The sequence below is a fragment of the Herpailurus yagouaroundi genome, unplaced genomic scaffold, assembly GCF_014898765.1.
Source record: "Herpailurus yagouaroundi ecotype Mexico unplaced genomic scaffold, PumYag 140, whole genome shotgun sequence".
NCBI lineage: Eukaryota > Metazoa > Chordata > Mammalia > Carnivora > Felidae > Herpailurus > Herpailurus yagouaroundi.
Window position 1 is genome coordinate 39,915,237 of NW_024412395.1, and position 13,944 is coordinate 39,929,180.

Here is a 13,944-nt window from a genome sequence, read left to right on the forward strand (position 1 = left end):
GAGGAGGCTGCGAGCGCTGCCGCCCGCGGGGCTTCTCAGAGGCGGGGCGGCGGCGGGGCAGGCCCGAGCCGGGCTCCCGCGGCCGGGGTGGGAGGAGGAGAGGCCGCGCGGCGCGGGTGAGTGCCCAGGTAGGCGCGGGCGGGGCCGTCTGGACAGCTCCCGGGGGCGCGAGGGGCGGGAGGCGCGGGAGGGCTGCCTCCCGGGCCCTTCGACTGCGGGCGGCGCCCGGCTGGGGTCCTGCAGGTCAGAGAGAAGCCTCAGTGTTCTCATCCAGGCCATTTCTGACCTGCCTTCAAATCCCCTTCCACTTTGCTCATTTCCTTGCAAGGTCTGGGGTTATGCAAGAGCTTACCATTTTTGCAGTCGGCCTCCTTACCGATAAAACTAAGGGGGGAGAGGGGGAGGAGGGAGCGTGCGGGGGAGGGGGCTTCTGCAGTCATCTAGCCCTGTCCTAGGCGCCAGGGGAGCTTACTGTGGAAAGGAAGGAACATTCCCCGCCGCAGAGAGGCTGACAACCTCGGTCCTTAGATACACAAAAACACTCCAGTGTTCTAATATTATCCAGAGCATCAAAAAGGCATGCGAGGATCAAATTTTGCATGGTGCCTGCTGAGTGTAAGGAAAGCACCAAGCCATTTCCTCTGCCCTCTGGAAGCTTATAATGTACAGTCCTATCACAAAGCAAAATAAAAGCATGAAACCAATAAATGGGGATACCATAAAGTATTTTTATCTCTACAGGTTCATTCATGCAGCAGGCATTTATTGGGTGACTGCAGTACTGCAAAGGTTGCAAAGGAAATGGAAGATCTGGTCCCTGCAGGTCAGTTTACAATCCAATTAGGAACGCAAGGCATATATACGTGAAACATCTAGAAAATCATACCCAGGTATTATTACATAAGCAAAAAGATGTAGAAAAGGGGGGGCATTTTTTCATAAAGGGAAAGATAATACCTGTATGCCTGGTGAGAATCAGGAGTGGAAATTCCAGGTCAATCAAGCAAAAGTGCCTATATGCATACCTACTCTGTAGAACATTAGAACAGGGACCTCTGTGTCACTTAACTGAAGCTCTGCCATTTATAAACTGTGTGACCTTGGGCATGTATTTAACCTCTATGAAGGGAATAAAGCCTGTTTCCAGGTTTGTTGTGTGATTCAAATGAAATTACACTTACATAAAAGCTTCTCAAGGTGCTGTGTGAATGTTCCTCAACTGGGTACGTTTCTGGAGCTCTCATTTTACTGGCCTCTTCTTGGTGGCCTTTGTAGTCTCCCATAGGCTGTAAGCTCCATGAGGGCAGGGGCCAGGTTTGGTGGTGTTCACTGTGTATCATCATCATGCCTAGCAGAGTGGCACATGTGGGTGCCCAGCAAAAGTTTGCTGAATAAGTGAATAAATGAACTAATGAATCCTGCTATGCTTTTAACTGTTCATTTTATGTGTTCCTTCAGTAGTGGTCTTGTGTGACTGGCTCAATGCAAAACCCTGTAACTCAACCTTCCTGTGACTAACTTGTATTCCAGGAGACTATCTGGGAGGATTCAAGGTAGTTCTTGTGGCCTTGTAACAATAAATTGATGCTTGCACATGTGTGTACATGTGCATGTGTGTGTGTGAAGCAGGAGGATAGATACGCAAGGGTATAGCCCGTCACACAAGCCCTAGCCACACAAGGATACAGCCCAGATACAGTCCTTTGCCTTTGGATACCTTAATCCAGAGTTGCTCAACCTAGGTACTATTGACATCTTTGGCTGGATAATTGCTGTGGGGTGTGTCCTGTGCATTGTAAAATGTTTTGCAGCATCCTTGACCTCTATCCATTAGATGCAAAGAGGATGCCTTCTCTCCACAGCTGTGACATAGTTTTTACTTTTTTGGTTAATGTTTATTTATTTTTGAGAGAGAGAGAGAGACAGAGCAGGTGCAGGGGAGGGGCAGAGAGAGAGGGAGACACAGAATCCGAAGCAAGCTCCAGGGTCTGAGCTGTCAGCACAGAGCCCAACATGGGGCTTGAACTCACGAACCATGATATCATGACCTGAGCTGAAGCCGGACACTTAACTGACTGAGCCACCCAGGCGCCACCTCCCCACTGTTTAACATTTAATTAAACATGCCTCCAGACCTTGCTAAATGTCCCCTGGAAGCAAAATTGCCCCCGATTGGGAACTAGTGCCTTACCCCAACATCTAATCCATTGATTTAACTCTGGTGGAGAAATCACACAAGTAAAGTAACTTGAAAGAAATACATCTTCTGTTATTCCAAGATTCTTAGATCTCTTCCATCATATGTTTCAAGGAGCACGACTCTTGTTAATTAATTGCCTGCTGCATTGTGAATTGGCATCTCTTCTGTTTTCTGCATATCCTCCTCCTTTACACCCAGATCAACATGTTCATTTCTAAAAGTCAACAGCTTTCAAAAACTATTAGGAAACAGAGTCTTGAGCAACCTAAGAGTCCTATATAATATTTTCCTATAAAATTTGGAGAATTTGTTCCATAAAATTTTGCAGCAAGTGTCCCTGTTACAATTAAGCTCTTGGACTTACCGCACAGCCTCTCTGCACTCAGATTGTAAGTGATATAGAATATAAATTGTGATATTTAGAAATTTTTTCATTTAAAATATTTAAGTAACTACTTTGAGTGATTTTTCTTTCATCCTGAAGCCATTTCTCTTTGGTACCGAAATAGTTCTCCTTTCATAGTGGTATAGAGAACGTGGTTTATTAAAACCTATAAAGCAAATATCAGCTTAGTTGTACATATCAGCTTCCAGAAGCAAGTTCTTTAGAATGTTTGGATGTTTAGAGCTGGTGTTGTTGTTGAAAATCCTGATGGGCTGATAAGCTGCTGTTTAGTTTCTAAAGATTTCTTGAAATAAAAAATAAAGATTAATGGTTGAAGAAATAAACTAATTCTGATAAGTCTGTTCACTCAGTATGGGCATGTAGAACCAACAACAACAACAACAACAACAACAACAAAAACCCTGTTCCTAGCACACATCAGTACTGTGTTTACAAGGTGAGCAGACATTTTTGTTCAGCAAGACAATATCATCTGTCTCATTAAATAAAGTTATTTGAAACATTGGTTTTATAGCTTTGTTCGTATTTCATTTTGGTTTTACAGTTCTGTAATGGTTATAAGCATATGGAGATTAGTTCACATCCAGTTTAGTGATTATTCACACTTAAGTTGAGCATTGAAGACAAGGTAGGCATCCAAACTGCTTAAAAAGAGGGCAGACTTTGAGGGTTGGATGTGGCTTATTGGAAAGCAATTTCTGTTTTGTTAGACTGGAAGTGGGACTCCTACTCCAGGGATCTCCGAGTTTTCTGTAAAACCCATGGAATTTGTGGGGCGCCTGGGTGGCGCAGTCGGTTGGCGTCCGACTTCAGCCAGGTCACGATCTCGCGGTCTGTGAGTTCGAGCCCCGCGTCGGGCTCTGGGCTGATGGCTCAGAGCCTGGAGCCTGTTTCCGATTCTGTGTCTCCCTCTCTCTCTGCCCCTCCCCCGTTCATGCTCTGTCTCTCTCTGTCCCAAAAATAAATAAACGTTGAAAAAAAAATTTTTTTTAATAAAATAAAAAAATTAAATCCATGGAATTTGTGGTTTTGCTTCAGTTGATGATATTTTTAAAAGAAATTAATATCATGTTAATATGCATATTCTGGGTCATATGAATATCATGTAGCCATGATCCCACTACCCGTGTTTTGCCATGTACCTATAAGAATATGTAGTTTATCGAAACGATACGTTTATAAATATAATTTAAGACGTCACTGAAGGTCTGTGGAGATTGTTTTCTTTTTAAAGGTGTCCTTTATAGGACTCAAATTATGAGAAACCGTGACCCAGCTGCGTCATAACTCTCCTTGGAAAATGATGAATTTATTGAATGACAATGATACGGAATTTATTCCTAATCCTAAGGCCCATAAGAAACCATTATTGCTTTCCAAAGATGGAAGTAACTGGATCAGAACAGTAGGGGGATAGAAGGGAAAATCATAACCTGTTGGGGTCACTAGAAATCGTATCAGTCGTGGCACCCTTTCTCCAAAAGGTAAACATTTAACCAGTCAGGACAGACACTTGTTTATCTTCCAGTTAAACTTTCCCAGGTGTATGAATGACTCATTAATTGTTCATTTCATACAAGACCTTTTTGGCCACCCACCCTATTCAGGGAACTGTGTTTGCCGCTCAGGGAGTCCTCAAGCTGCCTACAGCTGCTTCCCACTGGGAAAGTTAATCCAGACACTCTGAGCACAGCAGGTTACATGCAAACTAGCAGACAACTATGGGCTGACCATGTGATAAAAGAGGCATTACAAAACCATTGCAGAAAGGAAAGATTATTCATTCAGCAGTGTTGAGGCACCAGGAAAGTAAACTGTTAGTGCTCCCTCTCACACCGTTCCTGAAAATATGTCCAGAGGGAATAAGAATTAACTATTTTTTTTAACTGTAAGTTAACTCAAAGCAAATATAGGTAGATGCGCATCTTCGGATGGGAAAAGGACTTTGTACGTAAAAGCTATAAATAAGATTGGCTGACTTGACTTTGTCTCCCATCCAAGTACTAAGTACTAACCAGACCCGACCCTGCTTAGCTTCTGAGATCAGGTGAGATCAGGCACGTTCAGGGTGGTATGGCCGTAGACTGGTTGACTTGACTTTGTAAAAATTTTTCCCTAAATTTTTTCTTAGGAAACAAATAAAAGAAGGGGAAAAGCCAAGTAGTAAAGCTACCTACAACCTATACTCAAAGGGTTAAAATCGTTAATATATTAAAAAAAAAACAAACTTATGAATCAACAAAATGCACCCTTTAATAGAAAGCTGGTCAGATGTTATGAATAGACAAAAACAAAATTATTATGTGTGAATATTAGGGAAAAAGTTTAAAGATTCAAGGAAAGATAATATAAACAAAACTGAGATAAAATATTCCAGATAATTTTTCAGCAAATGAACATATTCCCTATTGGTAAGACTGACTTTATAAAGGATGCTCAGTTGTTGCGGAGAGAGTAAACTGGAAAACTTTCTTGAAGATAATTAGTAGGTGATATGTATCAAACCCCTTAAACATATTTCTACCCTCTGACACTTTATTCCCATGTCAGGAACTTATGCTATGAAAATAATCATCAATCACGCAAAGATTTGTATAAAATGATAATCATCTACTAATTTTGGAAATGCCAACAATAAAGCGCAAACTGAAAAAAATGGATGATAAAGGTTATATTTTGGTTCCATAATCCTTATAAACACATGAATCTCTCATGTTCACATATCCTTAAAGGTGAAAAACTAGAGGAAAATATTCCATGATGTACAGTAACTATCTTTGCATCATGGATATGTTTGACTTTTATGTTCTTCTTTACACAGGTCTATGGGTTCCACCCTCTCTATAACATATTACTTTTATAAGCAGAAATTAAAAAACACATTATAAAAGGAGAAATGCAGGGTGCCTGACTGCTCAGTCAATAGAGCATGAGACTCTTGATAGTTCAAGCCCCACTTGGGCCTGGAGCTTACTGAAAAATTAATTCATTAATTAATTAAAATAAAAGTGGAAATGCACATATTTTAAAAGAGTCTGGCAATCATGGAACAAAACCTAACTGGTGAAAGTTACATATGAATTTATACTTGCGAAGTGGGAGGTAGGGTGTAGAGAATGGAATTCAAATTTGGCATTTTCTGTGCTCTGCAGGAAGGTGCATTTCTTTCAGAAAATCATTTCCCGGAGGGCTCAGCCTTATCTCATCCTTTGCCTGCATCTCAGTCTGTGACCCATTTCCTTGTAACCTTGAGGGCTAGATGCTCATCAGGACTGTCCGTGGTCTTGCTCACATTCTGAAGCTGCTTGAGTTTCTAATTTACTTAACTACGGTTAATTTAGCTATGTGGCAGAGATGTGGATTTTAAAAGCTAGTCCTGTGGATGAATGCCCTCAGGACTATCAAATTAATTTCTTCCTCAAATTAAACAAATATATTTCAAATATAATTGTGTGGTTCTTGGTAGAATCCAACATCACAGAGGCTTTTCATTTTTAGGGAACATTCTTTTGCCTGATTGGTCCCTCTGAGCATTGGCATCATGAAGACATTTTCATGGATAAGAAATCAAATTAATTTTCCAAGTCCTAGTGTAGCCCCACTCTACCAATATCTAAAATCTAAAGGCTTCCTTTTTATTAACCTACTTTTGTTTAATGAAACTCCAGAGATCAGCTGCTAAGGTTAATTACATATAGCAGAGAACTAGCTATGTGACCTCAGGCAGATAACTTCAGACTGTAGAGGCTCACTTCTCCTCAGGTGCAAAGTAAGGGATGGGTTGCATTTTGGAGGTCTCTCTGTTTTGAAATTATACAACTTGAGTTGGAAGTCCTAAAGAAGCTTATTATCTGAAGTTGCAGATGCTGCACTTGACATTTCTGGGGGCGAAGAGCTTAAGACTTCCAGGAATTGACAGAAGCCAGGGTGATAGGAATCAAAGGACCACGTGGACAAACGGCCTTAGAGAGGACTGAGGCGGCCTGGCCCAGTCATGCAGGTCTCAGAAGAAATGTGCAAAGGAAGGGACTAAAAGGGGCTAAGCAAGGGACTGAGTGACAAGCTTGCTTAATTAACATCACTTATCATTACAACCAAGATATGTATGTTCTTCCATTAGCAAGATTTCCCAGATGATTATTTTGTTTAAAAAAGAAATACAAAATATGCATGTGTGCAAAAGGATATATTGTATAGTGAAAAATAAATTCCAGAACTACCAGCTTCTCAGCTAGCCACTTCCCTCCCCTCATGCCAGCTTCTCTATATCCTTATAGAAACGTGGTAGGCATATGAAATTATACCCATATTCCCATTTGCTTTAACAGGGATAGTAGCATGCCATACACTCGTCTATCCTTTGCTCCCGTATTTATCAATATAACAGCATATCTTGATAAATACTTTGCTATTATAACAAAGCTATTATACCAAATTTCTGTTATTGTGCCCCCACGCAGGGAAGCAGAGACTCGTAGAATCTAAAATTGGAAGGAACCAAGATCTCATCTAGTCCCAGTTCTGTCTCTTACATATAAAAAAGTTTGTCCCTGCGGGGGACCTGGCTGGTTCAGTTGATAGAGCATTCACCTCTTCGTTCTTGATCTTGGGATCGTGAGTTCAAGCCCCACGTTGGGCATAGAACTTATATTTTAAAAAGGGGGTGGGCTCCTGGGTGGCTCAGTCTGTTAAGCATCAGACTCTTAGTTTCAGCTCAGGCCATGATCTCATGGTTTGTCAGTTCAAGCCCCCCAGTCGGCTCTCATGTTGACCGTGCAGGACCTGCTTGGGATTCTGTCTCTCCATCTCTCTCCGATCCTCCCCCAATCATGCTCTCTCTCAAAATAAATTTAAAAAAGAAAAAGTTTGTTCCTGAAAAATCCTGTGATTCCTCAAGTTCTCATGGCTCCTTGAAGGAAGGCTGGAACTGGAACTTGGTTGTCCTAATCATCCTTTGGTTTGATTATACTTTTTGTTTGTAAAGTTATACATGTTATAATTAAAAATATTTTTTCAAATGGTATGCATTGTATGATCTGATTTTCATTCTTTAAGGAAGTATGTATGATGCACAGAAAGGAGACTATAAGGCTATGCACCAAGATGCTGGCAGTAGCCATCTTGGGATGGTAGCAATACAAGGGATCTTTCACTTTTTATTTTTTACAGCAACTTCATTGAGATACAATTCACATACCATTCAGTTCACTCACTTAAAGTGTACAATTCAATGGTTTTTAGTATATTCACAGAGCTGTGCAAATATCACTACAATCAATTTTAAAACATTTTTATCACCCCCAAAAGAAACCCTATGTACACTTTTTACTCTTGTGTCGTATTTCCAAAACATTTTGCAGTGATTGTTATTTTGTAATAAAAATAAATAAATCTATTAGAAAAAAATTAAAATAGGGGCGCCTGGGTGGCTCAGTCGGTTGACCGACTTCAGTTCAGGTCATGATCTCACAGTCCGTGAGTTCAAGCCCCGTGTCAGGCTCTGTGTTGACAGCTCGGAGCCTGGAGCCTGTTTCAGATTCTGTGTCTCCCTGTCTCTCTGCCCCTCCCCTGCTCATGCTCTGTGTCTCTCTGTCTCAAAAATAAATAAAGAAATAATTTAAAAAAAATTTTTTTTAATTTAAAAGAACAAAAAAAAAGAAAAAAAATTAAAATAATGCCATATTCGCTATAAAAACCCAGAGAGAAAATACAGAAAAGTATTTCAAAGAAAGTAAAATTACTTAATTTTACTATTTCTAATATAAACAGATATATTTTGGACAATTTTCTTTTTATCTTTTCTGTGGATATACATTATATTATACATAAATACGCATTGTTTTCCTTGCTCTTCTTCATTATATTACGAACATTTTCCTAGGTTATTAGATATTCTCTGAGAGTATGATTTTTGGATTGATTTAAACCCCCGAAGGTATCATGTTTGACAGCATTGCATTGTTTTCTTAGGATAGTTTCCTAAAAGTAAGAATCTAGGTCGTATTTCCAATTGCTAGGTGGTTTGAACTGTTTCCAGGGGCTTGTCCCACTCACCACACCCCTTACTGTCTCTGTTACGACCCTCTCTATTATACTTGCCAATTTGGAAATTTAAAAAAATTCTGTTTTCATTTGCACTTATTTGATTGCTAATGAGTTAGCACCTTGCTCATAAATACATCAACTGTTTGTATTTTTCCAATTTTCTTTTCAGTTAATGCCCTTTACCTATTGTTCCATTGGAATGTTAGCGTCATTTTTATTGATAAGAATATAGAGAGCTTTCCTTTTTCTTTCCTGCTGAGCACTGAGCACGTAGACATTCCAATCTATTAATAACTTCTAAAGATTAACTTGGTTTCCAGTCATTATTTCCCACATCTTTGCAGTGGGACTGGCTACCTTTCTTTAGGGGGACTCTACATTTCTAGCGTACTAAAGAGATTGCTAGGGATGAGGTAGGGACCAGTCTGTGAAGTTCCTTACATTTTGATAAAATGGTTGTTTGCCAATTTCATTCTAAAGCTCCCCAGAATATATTCACTACCAATAATATAAAAACGGCATTAATAAGCTTTGATTTTCCCAAGTAGCCATATAGGTTGTGTTCAACCAAATTCATCAGTCCCTATAAGGGATAATGACATCAATGCTGGATCAAACAGCACCAGGGTGTAGAAGATACACCTACATCTCACTTCACTTTTCTCTCCAACAAGCATGAGTGGTGACACCAATGAACAGTCTGAAGTTTAAGTCTAACTCAGTCCTCTTGATGCTCCAAACAGAGCGCTAAAGGTTATCAGACTCTCCAGTTTCTAACAGAGATCCTATCTGGAAGAAAGGAAGTAAACGTCTTACTCTTTAAACAGCTAAACAGGGGCACCGGGGTGGCTCGGTCAGTTAAGCGCCCCACTCTTGATTTCGCCTAATTTCAACTCAGGCTAGAATCTCATAGTTATGAGGTCGAGCCCCGCATGGGGCTCTGCACTGACAATGCAGAGGCTGCCTGGGATCTTCTCTCTCCCTCTTTCTCTCTGCACCTACCCCACACTTGCTTGCTCTCGCTCTCTCTCAAGACTAAATAAATAAAGTTAAAACTAAATAAATAAAAATAATAAATAGCTAAAGATGTTCTACTGATTGCATCTAAGAAACTGGAGTTGCAAAATATGAAAACATCTGAATCGCTCGATAATGGAATGGACCTTGGAAAACAAAAGAAATACACAAACACCAAGGAAAAAGTGTTGATGAGAGTGATTATTCATGGATAGAAAATGGCCATATAATGTATTTGATTACAAAAAAAAAGTGAGAGAGAGGAAAAAGGCAATTTATTGATCTGGGTGAACATACCACAACCTCATGTAGAGCTGAGATGAGCTTTTCATTTACCCAGGCTTACTCTGCCGCTGCTAAAGGTCAGGGTTTCCTGTTGACAAATCAAGTGTAGATTTGGTGACAAATTTGTTCTGTTCATCAGAAGTTCTTCCACTGTGAATTGTCTACTTCTTGGTTTTCACTGATATATCAGGCATCGATAAAATGTAATAACCAGAACATAGCCTTAATTTGATATTACTTGATTTTGAAAATCAAAATAGCTTTATATTTTGTTTTTATTTTTTTAATGTTTACTTATTTTTTAGAGAGAGTGAGAGAGAGAGAGACAGAACACGAGCAGGGGGGGGGGGGCAGAGAGAGAGGGAGACACAGAATTTGAAGCAGGCTCCAGGCTCTGAGCTGTCAGCACAGACCCCGATGCAGGGCTCGAATTCACTAACCATGAGATGATGCCCTGAGCTGAAGTCAGATGCTCAACCAACTGAGCCACCCAGAAGCCCCTCAAAATGGCTTTATATTTTGACAGCCATCACTATTCAGTCTTTGAAATACAATGATGGGGTTTTCTATTTTGAAGAAAATTTAGAAATGATTTAATACAGCTTCCAGGTTTCTTTTTCCTTTTTTTAAGATTTCATGATATGGGTGTTTCTTTTTAGTGAAAATTTTCAAACAGAAAATAATCAGAATAAACAGAATAATCAGAAAGAGAAAAAATAGGATAATAAACCCCATATACCTAGCACCTGGGTGAGCAATGATCAAGATTAGCCTGCACACATCGCCCCCCACCTTAGCTTTTGCAAATTATTTGAAAGTAAACTTTAGCCACCATGGCATTCCATTCCTATGCATTTCAGCAAGCATGTCTAAAACATATGGGCATTTTCTTACCCAGCCATAATGCCATTATCAAACCTAACAAAATTAATGATTACTTGGTACATTCAATTCCCAGTTGCGATTCTAATTGCATCGACTTTCTCAGAGAAGTCTTTTATCAGATCAGAATGCAGACAATGACTTTTTATCATTTGGCTGTTTGGCGTTTTATAAAGTCTCCTTTAATTTTGAGAGCAATTCATCCTTCCATCCTCCCCCCAACTCCACTCCGTTTTGTTGGTAGTGGTGGTGGTGACGCCATCAATTTGTTGATAAGATCAGCTCAATGGGCTTCTCCATTTTACTTTCTGTTGAAGAGATGCAGGCTTAAATAATGAATCCCCCCAGAAGAGGTAGTGAATCAATACAGAGTGGAATCTCCTAATCCCATTCTATCACACCTTCCCCATATCCCATGTTGCTATCCCACAGTTTTACACCATCTCTGTCTTTAGCGTTCTGGTGGTTCAGAAAACATTAGAAACGTTTTTAAACTCTACTTCTGCCACATTTGCTGACATTTAAAATCCCCAGTATTTTCCAAAAGTTAGTCAGGACTTAGAATTTGCAGCTTGCTTTTCCCTAAGGCCTGGCCCATTAAAGTTACTCTATAACTGTTGCTTTCTGAAAAAATGCCAAAACTAATTCAGAGACTCAGGTTGTCCAAAAAACAAAACAAAACAAAAAATCTCATAGCGGACCAATGAAAAGTGCTACTGCTTTCACTGGGAATGGGAAGCAAAACTACTCCAACAAAATCGCACAGACACACAGACCAAAAAGTAGACTCAAGCACTAAAGACGTAGAAAACCTCAAAAACAAATTGACTTACTATAGCCTATTTTCGTCAAGCAGGGATATATTTTTCTGTTGATGATATGATTAGGACGTGAAATAAAGTGTGGTCATCGACACTTTGTATGTTCCCAAGAAGCATGGAGGTAGAGGGGACATGGTGGAATTGAGAGCAGAAAAAAACTCCTCACTCATTTCTTACAGCCTCCAGAGAAGATGGAAAGAAAAAACAAAAACTTAAATCCATTTCAGCAGCTCTGGCTTTGTCCTTTTTAACAAGTCAACCAACAAATCATTTCTTTAAAGCCAGTTTTAGCTATTACAGACTTTTATTTGCATATGCTCCATGCATTCTTCCTGTGTTCTAGAATTCTGATTAGGAATTGTTGCTTTCAACCACCACAACTTCCTCACATAAAAATGAAAAATTCTTGGCTACATTTTCCCCTCCTTCCTTATTAGGCTGTTAAAACAGGGGTCACCTACCACTTTGTGGGGTTTGTTTATTTCAATCCTTAAATATATCTGAAGAGATTTTAAAATATTACTTGTTACAGTGGAATAGATTCTGCATGGTTGCTGCTGAGTCTTTTTTTTTTTTTTTTTAGAAAGAAGGAGGAAAAAAACCACATTGTTTTGAAAAAACATGTTTTTAAAATAATTTTATAGATTGCAGATTTTGTAAATGATCATGTTAATTGTTGGAAGGGGGTTCCCAACCTTGTTAATGTCCCCTTAGCATTAGGCTTTTGTTCCCCAGCGTTGAATATGTCATTTTCTCCCACAGACTGCATTTCTAGGGGTATAATTGCTGTCTCCATGTAAAAGACAACTCATGTGCATAAATTTCCACTCACTGAAACAAGACTCTGCCTCCCCTAATTTTAATGCAGATGTGATCCAGGGGGTAGAGTTACACTTACTTCCCCAAGCAAAATGAAACAGATTACACATTAAATATTGTCTTTGGAACCAGGTGCACAGAAACAACCAATTACCTAGACAGCTCATCAAGTCCTGATATGTTTACCACATTGTTTTTTGTTTTCTCTTTAAACATTTGGTGGATTATTCTGAGGCTTTCATTTCTCTATAATGAACAGAATATGCTTATTAATAAAGGTCCCTTTTGTGTGATTCATTACAGTTGACTCACAAAAGCCTTTAAAACCATGTCTGAAAGTTTCTGAACTGAACTTGAGTTCCCGTGAAGACAAAGCCTTATTTCTACAAAGAGGCTACTGCTTCTGGTTCATCTTCTTTCCTAAATAATGGATATCCAAAAATCACTTAAAGGAGAAGGGACGTGAATTTGTGAAAAAGAGACGGAGGGAGGGTGCTTCTGTTCCCCCATTTGATATTTGGAATTGTTCATACTTAAATAACAGTATCCATATTATCAGGTTTTGGTCACTGCTCATTATAGCCTCTTGAATTTTGTGCATATCATTACTTCTTTGGGATTTTTAATTAATTGAAAATGCTGATGAATTCAAGAGCTCTTTCAAGACTTGTTCCTGTTATTCCAAGAGACTTTTACCACTTCCTGAGGAGGGACCGTTTTAGATTTCCACAAAGTCATTAACCTCCCAAAGAATGTGAAGAATAAATAGAATGGGGTGGTGCAAAGATGTAATGGGTACAAACTCTTAGGAAGGTCGAAGGCAGGGGGTCTGTGCGGTGTGCCTGACGGTGAACAGAGGGGAGGGAGGGTTGGGCATAGGGAGGAGGAAGATGTTTTTGGAAACCTTATGGAAAGGCTTAGTGGTGAATGGCCTGGAGATCAACCGTCTGCTGATGGAGTGGTTATGCACCACTGACTTACTGAGGGTATCCCAGTCTTTAAACTATGTATCCTCTGAGCTTCCGATGGAAGTTAGGGGGAGCTCTAAGCAAAGTAGGTGAAAATGTACAACAGAAAAAATTCTACCTGTGCGTATGCAACCAGGTTGCAGAAACTGGGCATAAATTTTATGTGCTTCTTTTTAATAAAACAATTTGAGACATTTTAGAGAAGGTGAAACTTACAGGTGTGGGAATAGAAAAAAAAATACTTGAAATATGGACAATGCTGAAAGTTACCCTCATTCATTAGGGTCAAATTGGAAGTTGGTATAAGGTCTGTGGAGGGTAATTTGACATTATATTGCAAAATTACAAATGCACCTATCCTATGATCTTCAATTCCATTCTAGATTCCTAATTTCCTGCACATATCCTCACCCACCTGTGAAATGATGTATGTACAAAGTTTTCATTGCAGTGTTACATGCAAAAGTAAAAGGTTGAAAACAACCTAAATGTATTTTTTTT

The 13,944-nt window shown here is 39.5% G+C and overlaps 1 pseudogene; it reads left to right on the forward strand.

The window, feature by feature from the left end:
* Positions 1-6: 6 nt before the first annotated feature.
* The window catches only part of LOC121030590 (mitochondrial carrier homolog 2-like), a 56,976-nt pseudogene continuing 43,038 nt past the window's right edge, over positions 7-13,944 (forward strand).